Source organism: Dendrobates tinctorius, unplaced genomic scaffold (genome assembly GCF_039654945.1).
Source record: "Dendrobates tinctorius isolate UK_male_01 unplaced genomic scaffold, ASM3965494v1 ptg000162l, whole genome shotgun sequence".
Taxonomy (NCBI): domain Eukaryota; kingdom Metazoa; phylum Chordata; class Amphibia; order Anura; family Dendrobatidae; genus Dendrobates; species Dendrobates tinctorius.
Window position 1 is genome coordinate 73,354,218 of NW_027361829.1, and position 18,454 is coordinate 73,372,671.

Genomic DNA, 18,454 nt, shown 5'->3' on the forward strand with positions numbered 1-18,454 from the left:
AACAACCTCAAATTTTTAAGACAAGACAAGTTTTTACGATGGTTTGGGACAGCGATGAGGATTCGAGTTGCCCTAAGTTTTGCAAATTTTGCACACAAAAAAAAAATCACAATTCTGATGTTTTCATTTTTTACTCTTTACAGCCTTTACCTTTTGGGTTATTGAAAGGGAACCTGTCATGTGAAAAAACACTATTGACCTGCTTCTATGGGTTAAATCTGCAGATTATTAGCTTTCTGAACAAGCCCAGCGCTTGCACATAGAGCTCCGCTTCTGGAAGGAAATGAACTTTATTACTCATGGCAACATTTGGGTTCCAGTTACAAGGGTGGCGCTGACATGGTTTGAGTCACCTCTTTACGTATAGAGATCAGCGGCTGTAACTCCACCCCTGGCACTGACAGACAGCCAGTCCCAAAGCACCAGGCAGGTTCAGAATGCTATTAACCTGCAGATTCACCCTGCAGATCAAAGGGAACTTGTCAGCAGGATTGTGCACAGTCACTTACAGTGTTGGGTCGGTGACATTATACTGATTAAAATGATACCTTGGTTAATGAAATAAGTCTTGTGATTGTTGTTTAATCTTTATTTTCAGTTTTGCGTTAATGACATGCTCGTGCTCTGGGGCGGGGCTTTGGGAGGGATCTTCATGTGGTGATCTGTTTAGGTATGCATCTGTATGGTTTCTGACAGGTCACTGATCCCTCATTATCCCTTTACAAAATGAATGCTTTATATATCTTTGGGGAAAATGTCCTTCTGCAGGCTGATGCCAGCGGTGGCGCCTGCGCTGCAGCATAATCACATATATAATGTGTTTATAATTAATTTATTTGCTGTTCTAATATTCCTAAAAATAAAAAAAATCCGTTTAGAAAATGGTGCCGGCCGTGCCTGCGCAGTAGCAGCTATAAGTGATCCGGAGGAGGAAATTTTTATTTGGCAAGATCGTCTTGCCGGCGCCTGCACAGTAGCAGCTATCAGAACATCGATAGCTGCTACTGCGCAGGTGCAGCCAGCACCATTTTCAAATAGATTTTTTTAGGATTATCAGGAGAGCAACAAAGAAATTAATTATAAACACATTACATATGCGATCAGGCTGCGGCGCAGGCGCCACAACTGGCACCTGCCTGCAGAGTGTTTGGGAGGCACACAGGGCTGGCTAGTGGCAGGGCTAGCTGTGGATTGTCCTTGTAAGGGCAGGAGTCTTGGGGTGCTAGGTTCAGTACCATAATAGGGACTGATAGGGATATTATTTGGACCCCTACTCCTTGAAGCTGTGACTAAGGAAAACCAGCAATTGGTAAGACTGTTCCTTTTTTATACAGCCTTTAAGTTATTAAATGTGAGCAATATGGTTTCTTTATAACTAAGTCTATAGAATTAATAATGAAGGATTGAGCAGTTTTTTTGATTCACAATATATGGTGTGACGAAAGTCCTAAAAAAATTTTTCATCCCTTCTCTTAAATAGGGAGTGAATTAGGCTGGTTTCACATTCGCGTTAAAACAACGCTGCGCCCTGCGTCGTTAAGCCCCTCCCTGAGCCGGCTCCCTGCCCGCCCCATCCGGGATCACCGCCTACTTTTGCATTTGCACGCATGCGATCGGCGCACCCTATCTTTAGCATAGGGTGCGCAGATCATGCGCTGCCAGTGTGAAAGTAGCGTGCTGCGCACTTTTGACGGCGCGCACGGCGCACCGTCAAAAGTGCGCAGCACGCTACTTTCACACTGGCAGCGCATGATCTGCACACCCTATGCTAAAGATAGGGTGCGCCGATCGCCTGCGTGCAAATGCGAAAGTAGGCGGTGATCCCGGATGGGGCGGGCAGGGAGCCGGCTCAGGGCGGGGCTTAAAGACGCAGGGCGCAGCGTTGTTTTAACGCGAATGTGAAACCAGCCTAAGTCTGTAATTTATCCCAGACAGGGAAGAGAAATAAGTGTGTGTTTTATAAATGTTTGTGCACTAGTGTATTGGTTCACTTGAAATTGTTGAGGTGAAAACATTTTTTTACAAAAATTAAGTAAAAGTTATGTTTCAAACTACGTAATCTGTTTTGCTTTATTTTTTATTAGAACAGCAAAGAAATTAATTATAAACACATTACATATGCGCCACAGCTGGTACCTGCCTGCAGAATGCTTTTTTTTTCAAAGATAGATATAATATTCATTGTGTAAACTAGGGGACAGGTCAGTGACAGATCAGTGACCTGTCAGAAGCCATACACATGAATACCTAATCAGAGCACCACATGAAGACCCCCCCACAGCCCCACCCCAGAGCACGAGCATATCATTAACTCAAAACTGAAAGTAAAGATTAAACACCAACCACAATAAAGATTTCATCAACCAAAGTATCATTGTAATTAGTATAAAGGCGCTGTTACGGGCTGGTGGAACACACCAAATAATAAAGATGGAATAATATATGAGGTGCGTTCGCAGCCCGGGGCCCACCGTGATGAGTTGACAAACTGCAGCTAAGCAATGAGAAGAGAGGCAAGTAGGGGGAAGCCGGACACCGGTGGGTAACCACTGATCCGGTGCTTACAGGAACGAACTCCGTTACCTCACATAGTTCATACCAGCCGGTGAACAAATGAGACCTATTAAGCTCACAGGTCACAGCAATGTGAACTACCGCTTGGAGCGGGTGCAATGTCCACCCTGACAGACACCACTAACCAGCCTAGCAACTGAGCTGCAAAGCGCACATACGGCGCACAGCATTACTGTGGTGGATGCTGTGATAGCAGTGGTCCAGGAGGCCTGTACTGGCCGACACCCCAGGGCTCTAGAGTGTGATGAATAATTACACTGCGGCGCCATGCAGTGTCAGAGCAACGGTGCTGACTCTGATTCCTTAACCCTAACTCATGCATAATATGCAAGGAGGGGGAATCTTAATGAGTCAGTCACCAGTCTCATACATCCGTCATCACACATACACTATAGCATCAGAGTGTATCATAGCGCATGGCAGGGCGGCCATGCAAACCTTTTATAGCCGTGTCCTTCCAGGACCTTCTTGACCCTCCTGATGGTCCAATCCGAACTGGAGAAGGACCTGAGCATGTGACTCCCGATCCCCAATGGGAGATCGTCCCACGAGCATGCTCAGTGGACTGAAGGAAGGACTTAGACTCTGGAGGATTTTGCTGCTGGCCAGGCTGCATTGCCATAACTGGACCAGAGGAGTCAGCAGCAACTGAGCCCACAATGCTGGTGTTAGCAGAATGCCAGGATCGAGAAGTCTGCTGAGCAGGCTCCACTGCGGCTGGAGAAGAATGGGAGACCATCAATGGCAAGGTTTGGGATTTCTGCTGTGCAGTGCCTGGAACCTGATGTGTAAGGGGTGCCAACCTGTTACTGAGCACAATCCTGCTGACAGGTTCCCTTATTAGCTTTGTTTCAGGTTCCCTTTCATTTTATATTTTGATAGCCTGGGCTTTAGCAGACACAATATTTTTTTTTAGTTTTAGTTTTTTTTAAAAAAGAAAATGAGGTTTATTCAAGTTTTTAAAAACTTTTTTATCCATTTTACTTTATTCCTCATAAGGGATTTGAACCTGTGATTGTCTGACTTTGCAGTTTTGAAACCTTTTGTTGAGCTTCACAGGAATACCAAGATAGCAGCAACAGTGGCCTTCTGCCAGTAACTGATGGGGGGCCGGGGTGCAATCGTATCGGCAACTGCTTCATTGAAATTACACTGTCATAGATTGACAGCGACATGTAAGTGGTTAACAGCAGCGATTAGAGGTCAGCTTCAGCCGCTGCTGATTGAAATAGATACTGTCTATTTAATATAGCCAACATCTGCCACATCTCCTAAGCCCCCTCCACGCAAAGTGATCCTAGTGCTAACATACTGTACATGTACGTCATTTGCTTAAGTGGGTTAAGAAATTTAAATCAAAATTATTGAACCCCAGTATAAATTACGTTTATTACATACAATTTTAAAACTTCCAATAAACTGATCAAATAAAAAAATTGAATTGCTAAACATAACTCATTTTACAAGTGGTTTCACCAAATTTCACCAAAAAGACTTCTTTTTACAATTACTTCAATCTCAGAATTATTCAAAGCCTTCATGACAAGAGCCTTTTGTGGGACATTGAGCCGATACTCTGACACACCACACCAATGGGCATTTGTTACTTCATTTAATTATTGTCTGTGTCACCATCCTTTTGTAGTTATTTACCTCATGCATTATTACATGCACTCACGGGTTGGTCCTTCACCTACGACTATGTTCGATTTCAGTATGTTGGTGAGCATGGATGTGGAGTCAATTTGACTCTGCCATAGTGCATTGACTGCCGCAGAGCAATTTCCAGACAACTTCACATTGAATGTTTCATACTTTGCATCTGTGCATTTTTTAAATTCTTGCTAAATAGGTGTTATGGGCTTGTGGAATGCACCAAATAATATAGGATGGTATAGAGGTGCGTTCACACCCCGGGGTCCAACGTGCAGAGATGTTAACTGCTGCTTAGTAATGGCGGAGCACTAACTAGACACCAGCGGGATAACCACTGACCCGGTGTGCACAGGAGCAAACTCAGTTACCTCACTGAGCCACTGGAACTAGTGCGAGAGCCTGTTAATCCTCACAGGACTCGGCAGGAGAGCGCTAATGCTAAGACACAGGACTTTGCCCCAAGGACACAAGGTCAGAGCCCCTCTAGTCCCACTAGCGCTCAGCACCGCATCAGCGATGCATGGACAGACACTATTAGAATGCTGTGCCCTGTTAGCAGTCACAGGGTGCAGCTGCATGTTGCTACTGCACTAAGTGTGTACAACGCAGCTCTGGTGGACGCCACTAACCAGTCTAAGCTCAGGACTGGAAAGTGCATAGGATGCGCATGGAGCCGCTCTAACAGATGCTGCAGTACCTGCAGTAGCGTAGTGCCTAAGGTAGCGCAATGCACTATGGCGCTAGCATGTGTGGCGAGCTGGTAGCACTGCGGCGCTGGGCATTGCCCCAATTCGACGCTGAGTCAGGACTCTAAACCCTACCAACATACGTGTCAAAGGGAAGGGGTTTCATAATGAGTCATTCAGCAGTTCACAAGCATCCATCATCACACGCATCTCTTCTCTCTGTGCTTCCCTGCAACCCCTGGAGTGACACGATGTGCTGCATTGCTCCGAGAGTCCTCCTCCCTGCAGGCCCCCGGATCCAATATGGCTGCGGGGGCCTTCGGGGTTCTGCAGGGAGGTGGCTTCGTCACTGCCTGCTGCCGATCTGACACAGCACTGTTCTAAAGGGCATGTCACACTAAGAGATATCGCTAGCAATATCGCTATAACTAGTGACGTTATAGCGATATTGCTAGCGATATCGCTATGTGTGATACTTACCTACGACCGGCTCCCCCGCTGGTTATCGCTGATCGCGCAAGAACGTTCAGGACTGTTTCTCATCGTCTGCTTCCTGTGGCGCTTCCTGCTGTGAGGACGAGCGACGTGTGGAGCCGGGCGGGAGGACGCAGGATCGCCTGGTGTGACAGGTAAGTAGCGATCCCCGTCCCCAGCGATGTCGCTGGTGAGATCTGCCTGTGTGGCAGCTCACTAGCGACCACTTAGCGATGTACCAGCGATCCTGACCGCGTCATATCGCTGGTCGGGATCGCTGGTACATCGCTAAGTGTGACAGTACCTTAAGTGTCAGATCGGCGATCTGACACAAGACAGTGATGTCCCCCCTGGGACAATATAATAAAGTAAAAAAAAAAACACTTGTAAAAATAATTTTAAAAAAATCCCAAAATAAAAAAAAAAATGTTCCCTAATAAATTCTTTTTTTTCTAAATAAAACAATAAAAGTACACATATTTAGTATTGCTGTGTCTGTAATGACCTGCCCTATAAAACTGTCCCACTAGTTATCCCCTTCAGTGAACCCCTTCAAAAAAAAACAAAGCAAAAAACAATGCTTTATTATCAGACCGCCAAACAAAAAGTGCAATAACGCGCGATGAAAAAGACGTATATAAATATCCATGGTACCACTGAAAACGTCATCTTGTTCCACAAAAAACGATTTGCCACACAGCATCATCAGCGAAAAAATAAAAAAGTTATAGCTCGCAGAATAAAGCGATGGAAAAATAATTATTTTTTAATATAAAATTGTTTTTATTGTACAAAAGCGCCAAAACATAAAAAAAGACATAAATGAGGTATCGCTGTAATCGTACTGACCCGAAGAATAAAATCGCTTTATCAATTTTACCACACACAGAGTGGTGTAAACGCCCCCCCAAAAGAAATTCATGAAATGCTGGTTTTTGTTCATGCTGCGCCCCAAAAATCAGAATAAAAAGCGATCAAAAAATGTCACATGCCCGAAAATAGTACCAATAAAAACGTCAGCTCATCCCACAAAAAATATGGCCTCACATGACTGTGGGTCAAAATATGGAAAAATTATAGTTCTCAAAATGTGATGATGCAAAAACTATTTTTACAATAAAAAGCATCTTTTAGCGTGTGACAGCTGCCAAACATAAAAACCTGCTATAAATAGTAAATTAAACCCCCCCTTTACCACCCCCTTAGGGAAAAATAATAAAAATTTAAAAAAATGTATTTATTTCCATTTTCCCATTAGAGTTAGGGCTAGGGTTAGGTCTAGGGCTGAGTTTAGGGTTAGGGGTGTGTTGGGGGTACGGTTGGAGTTAGAATTGGGGGGTTTCCACTGTTTAGGCATATCAGGGGCTCTCCAAACGCAACATGGCGTCTGATCTCAACTCCAGCCAAATAAGTAAAATGGCGCTGTTTCCCTTCCAAGCTCTGCCATGCACCCAAATAGTGATTTACCCCCACATATGGGGTATCAGCGTACTCAGGACAAATTGCAAAATAGCTTTTGGTGTCCTGTTTCCCTTGGGAATATAAAAATTGGGGGTGAAAAGATCATTTTTGTGGAAAAAATTTGATTTTTTAATTGCACGGCTGTACGTTATAAACTTCTGTGAAGTCCTTGGGGGTTCAAAGTTCTCACCACACATCTAGATAAGTTCCTTGGGGGGGTCTAGTTTCCAAAATGAGGTCATTTGTGAGGTGTTTCCACTGTTTAGGCACATCAGGGGCTCTCCAAACGTGACCTGGCGCCCGATCTCATTTCCCGCCAATTTTGCGTTGAAAATGTCAAACGGTGCTCATTCCCTTTCGAGCTCTGCCATGCGCCGTAACAGTGGTTCCCCCATATATCAGGTATCAGCATACTCAGGACAAATTGCACAATAACTTTTGCAGTCCAATATCTCCTGTTACCCTTGGTAAAATAAAAAAATTGGACCTGAAGTAATTTTTTTTGTGAAAAAAGTTAAATGTTCATTTTTTTTAAACATTCAAAAAATTCCTGTGAAGCACCTGAAGGGTTAATAAACTTCTTGAATGTGGTTTTGAGCACCTTGAGGGGTGCAGTTTTTAGAATGGTGTCACTTTTGAGTATTTTCTATCATATAGACCCCTCAAAGTGACTTCAAATGTGATGCGGTCCCTAAAAATAAAATGGTGTTGTAAAAATGAGAAATCGCTGGTCAACTTTTAACCCTTATAACTTCCTAGCAAAAAAAAAAAATTGTTCCAAAATTGTGCTGATGTAAAGTAAATATGTGGGAAATGTTACTTATTAAGTTTTTTGTGTGCCACATCTCTGTGATTAAAATTCAAAGTTGGAAAATTGCAAAATTTTCAAAATTTTCACCAAATTTCCATTTTTTTCACAAATAAACACAAGTTATATGAATTAAATTTTACAACTAACATGAAGTACAATATGTCATGAGAAAACATTGTCAGAATCACCAGGATCCATTGAAGCATTCCGGAGTTATTACCTCATAAAGCAGTGTTTCTCAACTCCAGTCCTCAAGACCCACCAACAGGTCAAGTTTTCAGGATATCCTTAGCATTGCACAGGTGATTTCAACACCTGCTCAAGCATTAATTCCATCACCTGTGCAATACTAAGGAAATCCTGAAAACATGACCTGTTGGTGGGTCTTGAGGACTGGAGTTGAGAAACACTGTCATAAAGGGACAGTGGTCAGAATTGTAAAAATTGGCATGGGCAATAACATGCAAACCACCCTTGGGAGTAAAGGGGTTAAGCACATCTGATCTTTTTTAAACTTTTTAGGCACACGCACACCAACTGATGAGATAGAAGTAGGTCAGATATTTGTACAGTGGCAAACTTTTGCGTAGGCCCATTTTCCTTTTGAAAATTTTTGAAATGTTAAAGATGACAGTATATATTTTTTCCTTAAATACTGCACAAAGGAAATGTGTCTTCTTTAACTTTAGGCCTTTAGAGATCATTTCATTTTCAACTTGCTTAACTGTTCACAATAACAGTAATTTTGACCAGGGGAGCCCAAACTTACATACCACTGTAAAAGCACTTTTAAGGGCGTGTTTATACTGCATGATGCACAGTGTTAAGTAATGGCTGGAAGTCGTTTTATGGCCTGTTTACACAGGTAGACCCGGCTTCAGATGTGCACTGAGCGATCTGTAATAGACGATTCAGTGTGCATAGGCTTTCATTGCTGTCGACAGTGCGCGTTCTGTTTACAAAAGGCAATGCACTGCTGAGAATGATGATGTTTTATGCAGTACTAGCTGAAGAGCCTGGCGCTGCCCGGGCATAGTAACTAACTGTGGTTAGTTATAACAAATTATAATTATCCTCCATCCCATAGTCCCATGCCCATATACCCATCATACATATTCTCCATCCCATAGTCCCATGCCCATATACCCATCATACATATTCGCCATCCCATAGTCGAGTGCCCATATACCCATCACACTTCCTTCATCTCATAGTCCCATGGCCATATACCCATCATACATATTCGTCATCCCATAGTCCCGTGCCCTTATACCCGTCATACATATCCGCCATCCCATAGTCCCGTGCCCATATACCCCTCATACATATCCTTGCAGTATATAAAAGATAATTTCACCCAAAGAACAAGCACTTTGCTCATTGGTCAGGTGGCTACCAGCTTGTTTAGTCTAAGCAATTATCTCAGGAATAATCATTCACAGAAACTGAGTAGTGTAAATCGGTATTAAGAGGACAATAGTGTTAGCAAATAGTCTCTAATTTATAAGGGCTATCCCGGACTATTCTTATTTTTTTGCCATGAGGCTAAAAACTAACTATCTGTCTATTCTGCCCGATGCCAAACTCTGCCAGCACAAATGAGTCATGGACCGCTCCTTGCGCTTCATTTGACCTCACGTCAACTGAGCAGCCTCTTCTCCACTCTGTTCTATAGCTGCAGAAAGCCGACTGTCAATCAAGAAGACATTGGCAGTGATGCCTTGTCAACAGAGCATACCGGAAGAGGAAGTCTGCTCTGTTGATGTGAGTTCAAATGAAACTGCAGGAGCAGTCCATGAAATTCCAGGATAACCACTGTAACCCCTTCCCAACATGCGCCTTACATATACTTCTCGGTGGCAGTTGCATTCCCACAAACAGCAGTATAAGTACGGCGGCCTGATCACGCGGCCTCACGCTGAGCATCGCGGCAATCAGGTGCGGGTGTCAGCTCTGTGTGAGAGCTGGCACCCTGCAGCAATGCTCACAATCTATGGTAGCATTATTTGCGGGCATTTAACCTATCTGATGACGCTGTCATTAGTGACAGCGACATAGAGGAACATCTCGCAGGGAATGAGTTCCCTGCCGACTTACATCAGGACAATGTGATGCAATCAAGTCCTGATGGTTTCCATGGAGACCCCTTGCCGCAAGTTGGCCTTGGGTTCTTTGGGGTCCTGCAGGAAAGGTGGCTTATGGTGGTTGCTGAGAGCAGGTGCTGATATGCCTTCTTCCCTGCCTGTCAGATGCTGATGTGATACTCTGCAGTGCAGAAGCATTGAAAAAACACAAAAATTGAGCTTGACTTGAGTTGGTACACATGCAGCACATAAACACGTGCTCACATTGGCCATAAAACATATAAAACCTACAAGAGAAAAAATAAGCAAAAGCCCTGCTGTAACTAAGTAAATAAAAAGCAAAAAGTGCATTTAAATAACAGAGTTTTTAGTAATACTTTTTTTGATCAAAGATAGCCTAAAATACATCCCACCACGACAAGGTAACTCTGATCTGGACAGTCCTACACTGTCTAATATTAAAAACCTTACCATGTGTCAAAATTGACCTCAGTGTGTGAATAAGGGCAGACAAAAGGATTGGGCCCAACCAGTGGACACTAGGGATGAGCGAGTATACGCGTTAGGATTCGGTACTCGGTGAGTAATGCGGTACTTTTGGTACTCGAATCCTAGCAAGTAAATTTCACTACTCGCCTCGCCATACTCAGTTCTCCCGCCCGGCATGTGTCAGCTAATCACAGTAAAGCTAACGCCTTCTTTGTTGTGGCATTACTGTGATTGGCTGGCCGCGCAGCGTCATATGTGTGTGCGGTAGGCTGTGCGGGCTCTGCCGGGCTTATCGGGGGTCTGTGCTGCACAGACCATCGATCAGCCTGGCAGAGCCCGCACAGACCCCCGATCAGACCGGAAGAGCCCGCACAGACCCCTGATCAGCCCGGCAGAGCCTGCACACAAACAGCCCCCCACACACATTCTCCACCTGCACACATAGTCTCCGCCCATTACTCACATTTCCCATAGACATACATTGGACTCACTACTTGTTGCGAGTACCCGAGTATTAGGAGCTACTCGTAACGAGTACAGCGAGTCCAAGTATTTCACTACTCGCTCATCTCTAGTGGACACCAGTCTGGTAAAGCCTTATATACAATTTCCAGCTCAGGAGAGGGAGGCCACACCCAGGCTTGCACAGAATGCAATAATACAAAGAAAAAACACAAAAATTGAGCTGATCTGATACTCTGCAGAAGCATTGCATAGTATCAGATCAGTGATCTGACACTATACAGTGATGTTCCAGTGTGGGAAAATGGAAAAAAAAGTTAAAGAAAAAAATATTAAGTGTATAAAAGAGTAAAAATATTATTTTAAAATTCCCCAGATAAATTAAAAAATAAAAAAGAAACAGTTTTCCAATAAATACATTTATTTATTTATGTAAATAAACAAATAAACAATAAAAATACATATATTTGGTATTGCAGCATCAGTAACGAGCCGCTCTATCTAACTAGCTAACCACTTCAGTGAACACCATAAAAAAATAAATAAAAATCAAGGCAAAAAAGCAATCATACCACTGAACCAAAAGTGTAATAAAACGTGATCAAAAAGACAAATGTAAATAAAAATGGTACTGCTGAAAACATCATCTTGTCCCACAAAAAATAAGCTGTGATAATGCTCCATCAGCAGAAAAATCAAAAAGTTATAGCTCTCAGAATAAAGGGATGCAAAAATAATTTTTTCTATAAAATAGTTTTTATTGCGTAAAAGCGGCAAAACATATAAAAAAACTATGTAAATTGGCTATCGCTGTAATCATACTGACCCAAAGAATAAAGCTGCCTTGCGGAACAATATAAAAAAAAACAAATTCCTAAATTGCTGTATTTGTTCAGTTTGTCTCCCAAAAGTCTGAATAGAAAGCGATCAAAAAATGTTGTGTGCCTGAAAATGGTCCAATAAAACCTTTAGTTTGTCTCACGAAAAACAAGCCATAACATGACTGTCGGCTGAAATATGGAAAAATTATAGCTCTCAAAATATGGTGATGCAAATACTAGTTTTCGCAATAAAAAGTGTCTTTTAGTGTGTAACAGCAGCCAAACATAAAAACCCGATATAAATCTGATATCGCTGTAATCACACCGACCCAAAGAATAAAGTCGCCTAATCACTTATACCGCACGAGGAACGGCGTAAAAAGTAAATAGAACCAATTCTTCACATGCTGTTGATTTTTTTCATTTCTGCCTCCGAAAGATCACAGTAAGGTTTGGCGCACATTTATCGGTGCTCTATGCTGAGCACTTACACCGGGGTTTCTGTGTAAATCTCTGAAATATGTGATTCAGACAGAACCCCCGGTGGAAGATTCCTTATAATGAGGCAAATGGAGGCACTGTGGACACCACAGGACCTGTGATCTGGCGGTGTCCATCTTTTTAGGATTGCATAAAAGTGCCGTCGGCCACAGTTATGTGCACTTTTAAAAGGAAGGACACCATTGAACAGAGGCCAGACGGAATCCAGAGTAACTCTGCTGCTTCATTATAATGAAAGGATCCATCGGGGGTTTCATCTGTCACGTCACGAGATTTAGATGCAAACCCTGATTTTATGTAAAATGTTCCCAATAACAGCTCAACTCAATTCACAAAAAAAACAAGCCCTTATTCAGGTCCATCATTTATTAACAGAACTATAGGGAGCTTCCACGTTACTGGTAGTGCAAAGGCACTGGAAAAGCAAAATGGCTCCTCATGCCACAAAAGAAATTCAGTAAATTCACCGCTCCCAATCCAATTGATCCCCCTTCTCTTCTGAGCCCCAGTGTGCAAAAACAACATTTAGCGCCCACATGTTTGGCATTTCTGTAGTGATGAGAACTCACCTAATTACCAGGTGTGTGTCCTCCAAAAGCATGAGCTGGGCATAATGTATTGGTCACTACAATGGCAGTTTGCAATTTTCATTCAGCAACATCCACTGCTGCTTGTTTCTGGAAAACCCCCATGGAGTCAAAATCATCTGTAGATACATTCCTAAAGGGTTATAATTTCCAAAATGGGGTCACTTGAGTGGGGATTCTGCTTTTCTATCACTTAGGGGCTCTTTATATGAAACCCACAAACTATTCCAAGAAAATCTGCGTTCCAGGAGGCAAATAGCGTTCTGTCCCTCCCGAGTCTCTCCGTATAGCTAAGTAGTACTATACAGCCACATATAGGGTAAAACCACATTCAGAAGAGATTGTGGGACAAATGATGGTGCCATTTTTACCCATTTCCCAGTATGAAAATGTAAAACTTGGGGCTAACACAATTTTGGTGTTAAAAATGTCAATTATTTTATCTTAACTGCTCAATGGTATAAAAGTCTGAGACACACCTGTGGTGTCAATATAATCAATGCTCCCCTAGATTAATTCATTGAAAGGTTTATTTGGTAAAATGGGGTCACTTATGGGGGGGTTCTGCTGTTCTGGCACCTCAGGGGCTCTGCCAAGGTAACATGGCACCCTCAAACAATTGCAGCAAAATCTGCACTATAATGTGGCATTTCTTCCATACTGAGCTTTGCAGTGTGCTTCAAAAGTAGTTTTTGATGACATATGGGATATCGGTAAACTCAGGCTGGCAAACATGACAGCTCACAGGAGCTCGAGCGAACCGGGGCCTGGATCCCTCACGGGAAGCCCCCTGACGCTCGGACGTCCGATCGGAAAATTCCAGAGGTTTAGTAAAACTAGGTGCCAACCTAAACTTCTGCCTACACTGGTCCTGCTCCAACCTTCGCTCGGCGAAGCGAAGATCGATACGGGTGGAGACAGTGATAAGCTCCTCAAGTGTAGCGGGAATCTCCCTGGTGGCCAGAGCGTCCTTCACATGGCCAGCCAAACTTCTCCAGAATGCCGGAATGAGGACCTTATCTGGCCACTCTACCTCTGAGGCCAGCGTCCGGTACTGGATGGCAAAGTGGCTGACTATGGACGAGCCCTGTGACAATGCCAGCAGCCGGAGCGCGGTGTCATGGGTGACTCGTGGTCCGAGGAAGACCTGCTTCAGAATGTCCAAGAACCGCGAGACACTCTGCACCACATGATCACCACGCTCCCACAGCGGTGTGGCCCACTCCAAAGCCCTGCCCGACAAGAGGGAAATAATAAATCCCACTTTAGCCCACTTAGAGGGGAATCGTGCGGCCGGCAGCTCCAGCTGTATAGAGCACTGGCTTACGAAACCCCTACAAGAAGCACTATCACCCGAGAACTTCTCGGGCAGCAGGAGGCAGGACAAAGTCGAGGCAGGGATGGCTGTGGCCACACGGGAGACAGCCTCTGTGGCTGCCTGGACAGCGACCGCAGTAACATCCACAGCTGAGGCTGAACGCTCGAGAGCCGCCAACCTGTCCTGCAGCTGCCGGATGTACTGCAGCAGTCGCTGTTCATCCGCCATTACTAGCCAGACCCTGGCACTAGGATAATGTTAGGGCTGGCGGAACGCACCAAATTATAAAATAATAGGTGCGTTCGCAGCCCGGAGTCCACCGTGCAGAGGTGGTACACTGCTGCTAAGTAATGGCGGAAGAATTAAGCTGTTTGAAACCAATCACACGTGGGTTACGTCACCCAATGTGAACAGAGGCGAACTGTTATGATTGAGTCACCGTAGGAGGCAAAGATAGAAATGCTAGCTAAGTCCAGAAAACCAGAGAAGTTGGCAGCTATCGGATTGCAGACCCCTGAACCTCTCAACACAACTAGCAGTAGCCGTGGGGGGCTCCTACGATGCCCTAGGCCCCTTGATCACAGCCGGAGGACTACATAGCCTAAAGACAGAAGGGGAAATCTAAACTGCCCCAGAGCAGACCCCAAAGCAAAAGGCAGCCTCCCACATATAATGACGGTGAAGCAAGAAGAAAGAACAAAACACAGACAGAAAGATAGACTGAGCAAAGATGGGGCCCACGCTAGCTTAGATAGGAAAGGACAGGAAGGCTGCTGTCTGCAATCCGTGAAAAACCCTATGAAAATAAGAGCCAACAAACTGACAGTAAAAAAGGCCCTGAAGACGCTAGGCTTCAAAAAAGCTATGTCAGTACTCAGGAATATTCTGAAGACAGAGCAACAGGCAAAAGGAGATTCAGCTCACCCCAGCAGGGAATGGCAGAATCCAGAAAAGCAAGGAAAACAAAACACTAATGCAAAAAGGCAAAGCAGAAATCTTAGCTTTAGATGAGCAGGAATCAGACTGGTTTCCTAGAAGTCCACAGAGAAATCACCCGCAGGCCAGAAGGGCGTCGGCAGCCTTATATCCAGTCATTAACTCCACTCAGCCAGTCATCATCATCAGCCCCAGGTGTTTGACAATCAGGCTCACTACCTTTCTTCACCAGAAGAGGGAGTTCCTCGGGCCTCAGTAGTGAAGGGGAAAATGAACTCACAACAGCGAACTCTGTTAATGCACAGAGCCGCACTACCGCTGAACGTAAATGCCGGAGCCTGTTAAGCTCACAGAGCCCGGCCAAAAGAGCGCACAGTGTACGTCCACAGGACTCTACCCCAAGGACATGGGGTTAGAGTCCTTCTAGGCCCACTGAATGCGCTGTGTCGCTGCCACGAACGCCGCTATAGACGCTGGCTATGGAGCACGTGCACTGAGGCGTGCCGAGTCCCTCGTGAGGACTGATGCCTGACTCAACCTCTGTCCTATCGACGCCTAAGCCTGGGTGCTAGCAGGCTGTGCTGCACAACACAGGCGTACCAAGAGTAGGGGTTTTTTAATGAGTCATTCACCAGAGACATTCATGCGTGCATACATCACTCACTCCACATAGTCTGTAAATACAGTCTTAGCCTAGCGCATGGCCGAGTGGCCATGCGAACCTTTTATAGCCGCGAGCGTCCGGGACCTTCCTGGCTTCTCGGATGGGCCAATCCGAACAGGAGCAGGACCTGAGCATGTGACCTTCGATCTCCAATGGGAGATCACTCCACGGGCATGCTCAGTGGCCAGACATGGGGACTTAGTCCCTGGAGAATCTCGCTGTTGAGCAGCATGTATTGTCATAGCTGCGCCAGAGGTGGCAGCAGCAAGCAAACCCACGGAGCTGGTCTGGGCAGAGCGCCTGGACCGACGAGTTTGCTGAGCAACCTCCTCTGCGGCTCAAGGATTCTCAGGATTCTCGCTGTGCAGCGACAGAAATCCGACGCCTAACAGCTACAAGGTAATCCCCTATGACTCCTTCCAAACCAGGGCTAAGACAATGCTGTAAGGAATGCTCTCCAGCTCCTTCCTCCACCAAGGATGGATGAAATGAACACTATCTGCAACACCTGTGACTCTTTTATCGCAGAGCCAGAGCAATCACACCTGCATTATAATCATGTGCACTAACTAAAGAAACCAGAGTGCAATGACGCTCACCACCACCAGGGGCAAACTTAGAAGAAATGACACCACAGTGCAATAATCCTAATGGCCACCGGGGGGGCAAAAACCAAACTTAAGCACAGCTTAAGAAAAAAAAGGTTACCTGTGCTTTTTATCAGTCCTGATCCAGCATGGATCATGACAGTACCCTCCCCTTAATGAGGGGCCTCTGGACCCTCAAGACCGCTCCTCATCAGGGAACCACCTACAGCGGGGACGCCCAGACCCAGAGTTCACCCCAGCAACTACCTGCACGTCAGGTTGATGACAAACGAGCCCACTGGTATTGGCAATGTTTCTGGAGGCACCTCACATCTCTGAAGTGCTGACCTGGGGAACGAGTTGTGTATGTGTATGTTTAGCATGAGCTGGTAGCACTCCACAACACACTTCCACTGGATGTTTTTTGGTGGCCCCCATACATGCTCGTTCACACACAGGTCCGGACCTGAATGTTTATGGCCACTCGTTCGTTTGTCACCATTTGGAGAACTCTTTCTGGGATTGATAACAGGGGTGTCCCCCTGTGTCACCAGACTCACACCCCACACTTCACCAAGGGGTACACAACCCTCCAACCCCTTCCACCATGAGGTCTGCACCTCCCAGGGTTGGCCAATGGCGAGGGTTGAGACTTACCCCTACTCTCCTGCAGCACATCTGCTGCTCTCACCAGAGAGGAAGGGGTCTGTTGAAGAGAGACAGCAGAGACCCCCAACTGACCACTTCCCTCACCTGCCAATCTATTACCGGGTTGTGTCTTTTCAGCCAAGGGAGGCCTAAAACAATAGGTACTGGCATTCCCTCCAAGACGTAGCATGACAAGGACTCCTCATGATGTCCTATACGCAGATGGATATTCTCTATGACTTGGGTCAAGCTCCCCTGGCTCAGTGGAACAGAGTTTATGGCCTGGGCGCAAATAGATAAGGCTAGCATCCTACACCTCAAACCATGAGTCTGGACAAAGCGAGCACTGTTATGAATGAGTCACCGTAGGAGGCAAAAACAGAAATACTAGCTAAGTCCAGAAAACCAGAGAAATTGGCAGCTATCGGACTGCAGACCCCTGAACCTATCAACAACAACTAGCAGTAGCCGTGGGGGGTTCCTATGGTGCCCTAGACCCCTTGATCACAGCCGGAGAACTAAATAGCCTAAAGACAGAAAGGGAAATCTAAACTTCCCCAGAGCAGACCCCAAAGCAATAGGCAGCCCCCAACATATAATGACGGTGAAGCAAGATGAAAAAACACTCACACAGATAGAAAGATAGGCTGAGCAAATGATGGGGCCCAAGCTAACTAAATAGGACAGGATAGAAAAGCTGCTGTCTGCAATCCGCCAAAACCCTATCAAAACAAGAGCCAACAGACTGATAGGGAAAAAAGCCCTGAAGATGCTAGGCTTCAAAAAGACTATATCAGTACTCAGGTATTTTCTGAAGACAGAGCAAAAAGGAATTCAGCTCACCCCAGCCGGGAATAGCAGAAATCCAGAAAAACAAGGCAAAACAAAACCAAAACACAAATGCAAAAAGCAGAGCAGAAAACTTAGCTTTTGAGGAGCAGGAATCAGACTGGTCTCCTAGAATCCCTCAGAGAAATCACCAGCCAGGCAGAAGGGCGTCGGCTGCCTTATATCCAGTCAACAATTCCAGTCACCCAGTCATCATCATCCTGCTCAGGTGCTTGGTAATCAGCCTCACTACCTTCCTTCACCAGAAGAGGGAGTTCATCAGACCTCAATGGTGAAGGGGAAAATGAAATCACAACAGTACCTCCCCCTTGAGGAGGGGTCACCGAACCCTCATCCACGCCACCAGGGCGATCAGGGTGAGCCCGATGAAAGGCACGCACCAATCTTTTGGCATGAATATCAGAGGCAGAGATCCAGAAATTATCCTCCTGACCATAACCCTTCCACTTAACCAAATACTGGAGTCTCCGTCTAGCCAGACGGGAATCCAGTATCTTCTCTACCTCATATTCCATGTTACCTTCAACCAATACAGGGTCCGGAGGTGCCACCCCAGGAACAACTGGTTCAACAAACCTCTTCAACAAGGACTTATGAAACATATTATGGATTTTAAATGTGACAGGAAGAGCCAAATGAAAAGAGACCGGATGAATAATCTCCAAAATCTTGTAAGGTCCAATAAATCTAGGCTTAAACTTAGGAGAAGCCACCTTCATAGCGATATCTTTTCATGATAACCAAACCATATCACCAACCTTAAACTGGGGACCAATGGTCCTTTGTCGGTTGGAATACCGCTGGGCCTTTTCCTGGGAGAGAGATAACTTATCCACCACTTGGTCC